The sequence below is a fragment of the Bombina bombina genome, chromosome 2 (genome assembly GCF_027579735.1).
Source record: "Bombina bombina isolate aBomBom1 chromosome 2, aBomBom1.pri, whole genome shotgun sequence".
Taxonomy (NCBI): Eukaryota; Metazoa; Chordata; class Amphibia; order Anura; family Bombinatoridae; genus Bombina; species Bombina bombina.
The window spans coordinates 29,296,972-29,308,422 of record NC_069500.1 but is presented as its reverse complement, the minus strand read 5'-3'; positions in this window follow the sequence as shown (position 1 = coordinate 29,308,422).

The window sequence follows — 11,451 nt, the reverse complement described above, 5'->3', positions numbered from 1 at the left end:
CACAGGCAGTAACAGACAGAGACATGCACACACAGGCAGTAATAGATAGAGAGTAGAGACCTGCACATACAGACAGTAATAGACAAAAACATGCACACACAGGCAGTAATAGACAGAGACATGCACACACAGGAAGTAATAGACAGAGACATGCACACACACACAGTAATAGACAGAGACATACACACACGGACAGTAATAGACAGACATTCACACACACACACACACAGTAATAGACAGAGACATGCACACACATACAGTAATAGACAGAGATATGTGCTCACAGACAGTAATAGACTGAGATATGTGCTCACAGACAGTAATAGACAGATACATGCACACACAGGCAGTAATAGACAGAGACATTCACACACACACACACACACACACACACAGTAATAGACAGAGACATGCACACACGGACAGTAATAGACAGAGATATGCACTCACAGACAGTAATAGACACAGACATTCACACACAGGCAGTAATAGACAGACGTGCACACACAGGCACTCAGGCAGTAATAGACAGATACATGCACACACAGGCAGTAATAGACAGAGACATGCACTCACAGACAGTAATAGACAGATACATGCACACACAGGCAGTAATAGACAGATACATGCACACACAGGCAGTAATAGACAGACATTCACACACACACGCAGTAATAGACAGAGACATGCACACACAGACAGTAATAGACAGAGACAGATACATGCACTCACAGACAGTAAAATAAAGAGACATTCACACACAGGCAGTAATAGACAGAGACGTGCACACAAAGGAAGTAACAGACAGACACACAGACACATGCATCACAGGCAGTAATAGACAGAGACGTGCACACACACAGGCAGTAACAGACAGAGCCATGCACTCGCAGGCAGTAATAGACAGAGACATGCACACACAGACAGTAATATACAGAGATTTGCACTCACAGACAGTAATAGACAGAGATATTCGCTCACAGACAGTAATAGACAGAAACATGCACTCACAGACAGTAATAGACAGAGACATGCACACACAGACAGTAATAGACAGACATTCACTCACAGGCAGTAATAGACAGAGACATGCATACACAGACAGTAATAGACAGAGACATTCACACACAGGCAGTAATTGACAGATACATGCACACACAGGCAGTAATAGACAGAGACATGCATACACAGACAGTAATAGACAGAGATATGCACTCACAGACAGTAAAAGAAAGAGACATTCACACACAGGCAGTAATAGACAGAGACGTGTACACACAGGAAGTAACAGACAGACACATGCACTCACAGGCAGTAATAGACAGAGACATGCACACACAGGTAGTAATAGACAGAGACGTGCACACACAGGCAGTAACAGACAGAGACATGCACTCACAGGCAGTAATAGACATACATGCACACACAGGCAGTAATAGACAGAGACATGCACTCACAGGCAGTAATAGACAGAGATATGCACTCGCAGACAGTAATAGATAGGGACATGCACAAACAGGTAGTAATAGACAGGCACATGCACTCACAGGCAGTAACAGACAGAGACATTCACACACAGGCAGTAAAAGACAGAGACATGCACACACAGGCAATAATAGACAGATGCATGCACAAACAGACAATAATAGGCAGATACATGCACACACAGACAATAATAGGTTGATACATGCACTCAGAGTCAGTAAAAGAAAGACACATTCACACACAGGCAGTAATAGACAGAGACATTCACACACAGGCAGTAATAGACAGAGATATGCGCTCGCAGACAGTAATAGACAGAGATATGCGCTCGCAGACAGTAATAGACAGAGATATGCGCTCGCAGACAGTAATAGACAGAGACATGCACTCACAGACAGTAAAAGAAAGAGACATTCACACACAGGCAGTAATAGACAGAGACGTGCACACACAGGCAGTAACAGACAGACACATGCACTCACAGGCAGTAATAGACAGAGACCTGCATACACAGGCAGTAATAGACAGAGACGTGCACACACAGGCAGTAACAGACAGACACATGCACTCACAGGCAGTAATAGATAGAGAGTAGAGACCTGCACATACAGACAGTAATAGACAAAAACATGCACACACAGGCAGTAATAGACAGAGACATGCACACACAGGAAGTAATAGACAGAGACCTGCACACACAGGCAGTAATAGACAGACATGCACTCACAGGCAGTAATAGACAGAGACATGCACACACAGGCAGTAATAGACAGAGACATGCACACACAGGCAGTAATAGACAAAGACATGAACACACAGGCAATAATAGGCAGATACATGCACCCACAGGTATTATTAGACAGAGACATGCACACACAGGCAGTAATAGTCAGAGACATGCACTCAGACACAGTAATAGATAGGGACATGCACAAACAGGTAGTAATAGACAGAGACATGCACTCAAAGACAGTAACAGAGAGACATGCACACACAGGCAGTAAAAGACAGAGACATGCACACAGGCAGTAATAGACAGAGACATGCACACACAGGCAATAATAGACAGATACATGCACAAACAGACAATAATAGGCAGATACATGCACACACAGACAATAATAGGCTGATACATGCACTCACAGGCAGTAAGAGTCAGAGACATGCACTCACAGGCAATAATAGGCAGATTCTCAGATTGGACAAAGGTAATCAGTGGAGTGCCCCAGGAATCAGTACTGGGCCCTGTTCTTTTTAATATTTTTATAAATGACTTGGAGCAAGGATTAAATAGCGACATCTCTATTTTTGCAGATGATACTAAGTTAAGTAAGGTCATTAGGTCAGAGCAGGATGAACTTTCGTTACAAAGGGATCTGCAAAAATTAGAAGTATGAGTAAATGAGATTTAATACAAGCCAATCAGATTGAGCTCGCATTCTATCAGCATCCGATCAGCCAATAGAATGCAAGCTCAATCTGATTGGCTGATTGGATCAGCCAATCGGATTGATCTTGATTCTGATTGGCTGATTCCATCAGCCAATCAGAATATTCCTACCTTAATTCGATTGGCTGATAGAATCCTATCAGCCAATCGGAATTCGAGGGACGCCATCTTGGATGACGTCCCTTAAAGGATCCGTCATTATTCAGTTGGACGTCGCCGGATGAAGATGGGTCCGTGGTGGAGGTCTTCAGGATGGAGCCGGTCCTCATCGGATGAAGATAGAAGATGCCGCTTGGAAGATGATGGTTGCCGGTCCGGATCTACTCTTCTTCCCGGATAGGATGAAGACTTTGGAGCCTCTTCTGGACCTCTTCAGCCACCGGATGATGGATCGCCAGCCCCCGCTTGGGTTGGATGAAGATTTTGGAGCCAGGACCGATCGGTGATACCCGGTGAGGTGAAGACAAGGTAGGATGATCTTCAGGGGCTTAGTGTTAGGTTTATTTAAGGGGGGTTTGGGTTACATTAGGGGTATGTGGGTGGTGGGTTGTAATGTTGGGGGGGTATTGTATGTGTTTTTTTTTACAGGCAAAAGAGCTGAACTTCTTGGGGCATGCCCCGCAAAGGGCCCTGTTCAGGGCTGGTAAGGTAAAAGAGCTTTGAACTTTAGTAATTTAGAATAGGGTAGGGCATTTTTTATTTTGGGGGTCTTTGTTATTTTATTAGGGGGCTTAGAGTAGGTGTAATTAGTTTAAAATTGTTGTAATATTTTTCTAATGTTTGTAAATATTTTTTTATTTTTTGTAACTTAGTTCTTTTTTATTTTTTGTACTTTAGTTAGTTTATTTCATTGTAGTTATTTGTAGGTATTGTATTTACTTAATGTATTGATAGTGTAGTGTTAGGTTTAATTGTAGGTAATTGTAGGTATTTTATTTAATTAATTTAATGATAGTATAGTGTTAGGTTTAATTGTAACTTAGGTTAGGATTTATTTTACAGGTAATTTTGTAATTATTTTAACTATTTTAGCTATTAAATAGTTCTTAACTATTTAATAGCTATTGTACCTGGTTAAAATAAATACAAAGTTACCTGTAAAATAAATATTAATCCTAAAATAGCTATAATATAATTATAATTTATATTGTAGCTATATTAGGATTTATTTTACAGGTAAGTATTTAGCTTTAAATAGGAATAATTTATTTAATAAGAGTTAATTCATTTCGTTAGATTTAAATTATATTTAAGTTAGGGGGGTGTTAGTGTTAGGGTTAGACTTAGCTTTAGGGGTTAATACATTTATTAGAATAGCGGTGAGCTCCGGTCGGCAGATTAGGGGTTAATAATTGAAGTTAGGTGTCGGCGATGTTAGGGAGGGCAGATTAGGGGTTAATACTATTTATTATAGGGTTAGTGAGGCGGATTAGGGGTTAATAACTTTATTATGATAGCGGTGCGGTCCGCTCGGCAGATTAGGGGTTAATAAGTGTAGGCAGGTGGAGGCGACGTTGTGGGGGGCAGATTAGGGGTTAATAAATATAATATAGGGGTCGGCGGTGTTAGGGGCAGCAGATTAGGGGTACATAAGGATAATGTAAGTAGCGGCGGTTTACGGAGCGGCAGATTAGGGGTTAAAAATAATATGCAGGGGTCAGCGATAGCGGGGGCGGCAGATTTGGGGTTAATAAGTGTAAGGCTAGGGGTGTTTAGACTCGGGGTACATGTTAGGGTGTTAGGTGCAGACGTAGGAAGTGTTTCCCCATAGCAAACAATGGGGCTGCGTCAGGAGCTGAACGCAGCTTTTTTGCAGGTGTTAGGTTTTTTCTCAGCTCAAACAGCCCCATTGTTTCCTATGGGGGAATCGTGCACGAGCACGTTTTTGAGGCTGGCCGCGTCCGTAAGCAACTCTGGTATCGAGAGTTGAAGCTGCGTTAAATATGCTCTACGCTCCTTTTTAGGAGCCTAACGCAGCCTTTATGTGGACTCTCAATACCAGAGTTATTTTTATGGTGCGGCCAGAAAAAAGCCGGCGTTAGCTACGCGGGTCCTTACGACAAAACTCTAAATCTAGCCGTATGTTACTATGTTACTATGTTACATGCACACACAGACAGTAATAGACAGAGACATGCACTCACAGGCAGTAATAGACAGAGACATGCACACACAGGTAGTATTAGACAGAGATATGCACACACAGGCAGTAATAGACAGAGACATGCACCCACAGGTAGTATTAGACAGAGATATGCACACACAGGCAGTAATAGACAGAGACATGCACTCACAGACAGTAATAGATAGGGACATGCATAAACAGGTAGTAATAGACAAAGACAAGCACTAACAGGCAGTAATAGACAGAGACATGCACTCACAGGCAGTAATAGACAAAGACATGCACTCACAGGCAATAATAGGCAGATACATGCCCCCACAGGTAGTATTAGACAGAGACATGCACACACAGGCAGTAAAAGACAGATACATTCACACACAGGCAATAATAGGCAGATACATGCACCCACAGGTAGTATTAGACAGAGACATGCACAAACAGGCAGTAATAGACAGAGACATGCACTCACAGACAGTAATATATAGGGACATGCACAAACAGGTAGTAATAGACAGAGACATGCATTCACAGGCAGTAACAGACAGAGACATGCACACACAGGCAATAATAGACAGATACATGCAGAAACAGACAATAATAGGCAGATACATGCACTCAAAGTCAGTAATAGACAGAGACATGCACACACAGGTAGTATTAGACAGAGACATGCACTCACAGGCAGTAACAGACAGAGCCATGCACTCATAGGCAGTAACAGACAGAGACATGCACTCACAGACAGTAATAGACAGAGACATGAACACACAGGTAGTATTAGACAGATACATGCACACACAGGTTGTAATAGACAGAGACCTGCACACACAGGCAGTAATAGACAGAGACATGCACTCACAGACAGTAATAGACAGAGACATGCACTTACAGGCAGTAATAGACAAAGACATGCACTCACAGGCAATAATAGGCAGATACATGCACCCACAGGTAGTATTAGACAGATACATGCACACACAGGCAGTAAAAGACAGATACATTCAATACATTCACACACAGGCAATAATAGGCAGATATATGCACCCACAGGTAGTATTAGACAGATACATGCACACACAGGCAGTAATAGTCAGAGACATGCACTCACAGACAGTAACAGACAGAGACATGCACAAACAGACAATAATAGGCAGATACATGCACTCAAAGTCAGTAATAGACAGAGACATACACAAACAGGTAGTAATAGACAGAGACATGCACTCACAGGCAGTAATAGTCAGAGACATACACACACAGGTAGTATTAGACAGAGACATGCACTCACAGGCAGTAATAGACAGAGACCTGCACACACAGGCAGTAATAGACAGAGACATGCACTCACAGGCAGTAATAGAAAAAGACATGCAAACACATGCAATAATAGGCAGATACATGCACCCACAGGTAGTATTAGACAGAGACATGCACACACAGGCAGTAATAGTCAGAGATATGCACTCACACACAGTAACAGACAGAGACATGCACACACAGGCAATAATAGGCAGATACATGCACCCACAGGTAGTATTAGACAGAGACATGCACACACAGGCAGTAATAGACAGAGACATGCACCCACAGGTAGTAATAGACAGAGACATGCACTCAAAGGCAGTAATAGACAGAGACATGCACTCACAGGCAGTAATAGACAAAGACATGCACTCACAGGCAATAATAGGCAGATATATGCCCCCACAGGTAGTATTAGACAGAGACATGCACACACAGGCAGTAAAAGACAGATACATTCACACACAGGCAATAATGGGCAGATACATGCACCCACAGGTAGTATTAGACAGAGACATGCACACACAGGCAGTAATAGTCAGAGATATGCACTCACACACAGTAACAGACAGAGACATGCACACACAGGCAATAATAGGCAGATACATGCACCCACAGGTAGTATTAGACAGAGACATGCACACACAGGCAGTAATAGACAGAGACATGCACCCACAGGTAGTAATAGACAGAGACATGCACTCAAAGGCAGTAATAGACAGAGACATGCACTCACAGGCAGTAATAGACAAAGACATGCACTCACATGCAATAATAGGCAGGTATATGCCCCCACAGGTAGTAATAGACAGAGACATGCACAAACAGGCAGTAATAGACAGAGTCATGCACTCACAGACAGTAATATATAGGGACATGCACAAACAGGTAGTAATAGACAGAGACATGCATACACAGTCAGTAACAGACAGAGACATGCACTCAAAGTCAGTAATAGACAGAGACATGCACACACAGGTAGTATTAGACAGAGACATGCACTCACAGGCAGTAACAGACAGAGACATGCACTCATAGGCAGTAACAGACAGAGACATGTACACACAGGCAGTAACAGACAGAGACATGCACTCACAGACAGTAATAGACAGAGACATGCACACACAGGCAATAATAGGCAGATACATGCACACACAGGTAGTATTAGACAGAAACATGCACAAACAGGTAGTAATAGACAAAGACATGCACTCACAGGCAATAGTAGGCATATACATGCCCCCACAGGTAGTATTAGACAGTAATAGACAGAGACCTGCACACACAGGCAGTAATAGACAGAGACATGCACTCACAGGCAGTAAAAGACAGAGACATTTACAAACAGGCAATAATAGGCAGATACATGCACCCACAGGTAGTTTTAGACAGAGACATGCATACACAGGCAGTAATAGACAAAGACATGCACTCACAGGCAATAATAGGCAGATACATGCCCCCGCAGGTAGTATTAGACAGTAATAGACAGAGACATGAACACACAGGTAGTATTAGACAGAAACATGCACAAACAGGTAGTAATAGACAGAGACATGCACTCACAGGCAGTAATACACAAAGACATGCACTCACAGGCAATAATAGGCAGATACATGCCCCCCACAGGTAGTATTAGACAGAGACATGCACACACAGGCAGTAAAAGACAGAAATAATAGGCAGATACATGCACCCACAGGCAGTAAAAGACAGAAATAATAGGCAGATACATGCACCCACAGGTAGTATTAGACAGAGACATGCACACACAGGCAGTAAAAGACAGAGACATTCACACACAGGCAATAATAGGCAGATACATGCACCCACAGGTAGTATTAGACATAGACATGCACACACAGGCAGTAATAGACAGAGACATGCACACACAGGCAATAATAGACAGATACATGCACAAACAGACAATAATAGGCAGATACTTGCACACACAGGTTGTAATAGACAGAGACCTGCACACACAGGCAGTAATAGACAGAGACATGCACTCACAGACAGTAATAGACAGAGACATGCACTCACAGTCAGTAATAGACAAAGACACGCACTCACAGGCAATAATAGGCAGATACATGCCCCCACAGGTAGTATTAGACAGATACATGCACACACAGGCAGTAAAAGACAGATGCATTCAATACATTCACACACAGGCAATAATAGGCAGATATATGCACCCACAGGTAGTATTAGACAGATACATGCACACACACGCAGTAATAGTCAGAGACATGCACTCACAGACAGTAACAGACAGAGAAATGCACACACAGGCAATAATAGACAGATACATGCACAAACAGACAATAATAGGCAGATACATGCACTCAAAGTCAGTAATAGACAGAGACATACACACACAGGTAGTAATAGACAGAGACATGCACTCACAGGCAGTAATAGTCAGAGACATACACACACAGGTAGTATTAGACAGAGACATGCACTCACAGGCAGTAATAGACAGAGACATGCACACACAGGCAGTAATAGACAGAGACCTGCACACACAGGCAGTAATAGACAAAGACATGCAAACACATGCAATAATAGGCAGATACATGCACCCACAGGTAGTATTAGACAGAGACATGCACACACAGGCAGTAATAGTCAGAGATGTGCACTCACACACAGTAACTGACAGAGACATGCACACACAGGCAATAATAGTCAGATACATGCACCCACAGGTAGTATTAGACAGAGACATGCACACACAGGCAGTAATAGACAGAGACATGCACTCACAGACAGTAATAGATAGGGACATGCATAAACAGGTAGTAATAGACAGAGACATGCACACACAGGCAGTAATAGACAGAGACATGCACTTACAGGCAGTAATAGACAAAGACATGCACTCACAGGCAATAATAGGCAGATACATGCCCCCACAGGTAGTATTAGACAGAGACATGCACACACAGGCAGTAAAAGACAGATACATTCACACACAGGCAATAATAGGCAGATACATGCACCCACAGGTAGTATTAGACAGAGACATGCACAAACAGGCAGTAATAGACAGAGACATGCACTCACAGACAGTAATATATAGGGACATGCACAAACAGGTAGTAATAGACAGAGACATGCATTCACAGGCAGTAACAGACAGAGACATGCACACACAGGCAATAATAGACAGATACATGCACAAACAGACAATAATAGGCAGATACATGCACTCAAAGTCAGTAATAGACAGAGACATGCCCACACAGGTAGTATTAGACAGAGACATGCACTCACAGGCAGTAACAGACAGAGACATGCACTCATAGGCAGTAACAGACAGAGACATGTACACACAGGCAGTAATAGACAGAGACATGCACTCACAGAAAGTAATAGACAAAGACATGCACTCACAGGCAATAGTAGGCATATACATGCCCCCACAGGTAGTATTAGACAGAAGCATGCACAAACAGGTAGTAATAGACAGAGACATGCACTCACAGGCAGTAATAGACAAAGATATGCACTCACAGGCAATAGTAGGCATATACATGCCCCCACAGGTAGTATTAGACAGAGACATGCACACACAGGCAGTAAAAGACAGAGGCATTCACACACAGGCAATAATAGGCAGATACATGCACCCACAGGTAGTATTAGACAGAGGCATGCACACACAGGCAGTAAAAGACAGAGACATTCACACACAGGCAATAATAGGCAGATACATGCACCCACAGGTAGTATTAGACAGAGACATGCACACACAGGCACAAATAGACAGAGACATGCACACACAGGCAGTAATAGACAGAGACCTGCACACACAGGCAGTAATAGACAGAGACATGCACTCACAGGCAGTAAAAGACAGAGACATTTACAAACAGGCAATAATAGGCAGATACATGCACCCACAGGTAGTTTTAGACAGAGACATGCATACACAGGCAGTAATAGACAAAGACATGCACTCACAGGCAATAATAGGCAGATACATGCCCCCGCAGATAGTATTAGACAGTAATAGACAGAGACATGAACACACAGGTAGTATTAGACAGAAACATGCACAAACAGGTAGTAATAGACAAAGACATGCACTCACAGGCAGTAATACACAAAAACATGCACTCACAGGCAATAATAGACAAAGACATGCACTCACAGGCAATAATAGGCAGATACATGCCCCCACAGGTAGTATTAGACAGATACATGCACACACAGGCAGTATTAGACAGATACATGCACACACAGGCAGTAAAAGACAGATACATTCAATACATTCACACACAGGCAATAATAGGCAGATACATGCCCCCACAGGTAGTATTAGACAGATACATGCACACACAGGTAGTATTAGACAGATACATGCACCCACAGGTAGTATTAGACAGATACATGCACACACAGGCTGTAATAGTCAGAGACATGCACTCACAGACAGTAACAGACAGAGACCTGCAAACACAGGCAAAAATAGACAGATACATGCACAAACAGACAATAATAGGCAGATACATGCACTCAAAGTCAGTAATAGACAGAGACATACACACACAGGTAGTAATAGACAGAGACATGCACTCACGGGCAGTAATAGTCAGAGACATACACACACAGGTAGTATTAGACAGAGACATGCACTCACAGGCAGTAATAGACAGAGACATACACACACAGGCAGTAATAGACAGAGACCTGCACACACAGGCAGTAATAGACAGAGACATGCACTCACAGGCAGTAATAGACAAAGACATGCAAACACATGCAATAATAGGCAGATACATGCACCCACAGGTAGTATAAGACAGAGACATGCACACACAGGCAGTAATAGTCAGAGATATGCACTCACACACAGTAACAGAAAGAGACATGCACACACAGGCAATAATAGGCAGATACATGCACCCACAGGTAGTATTAGACAGAGACATGCACACACAGGCAGTAATAGACAGAGACATGCACTCACAGACAGTAATAGATAGGGACATGCATAAACAGGTAGTAATAGACAGAGACATGCACTCACAGGAAGTAATAGACAGAGACATGCACTCACAGGCAATAATAGGCAGAT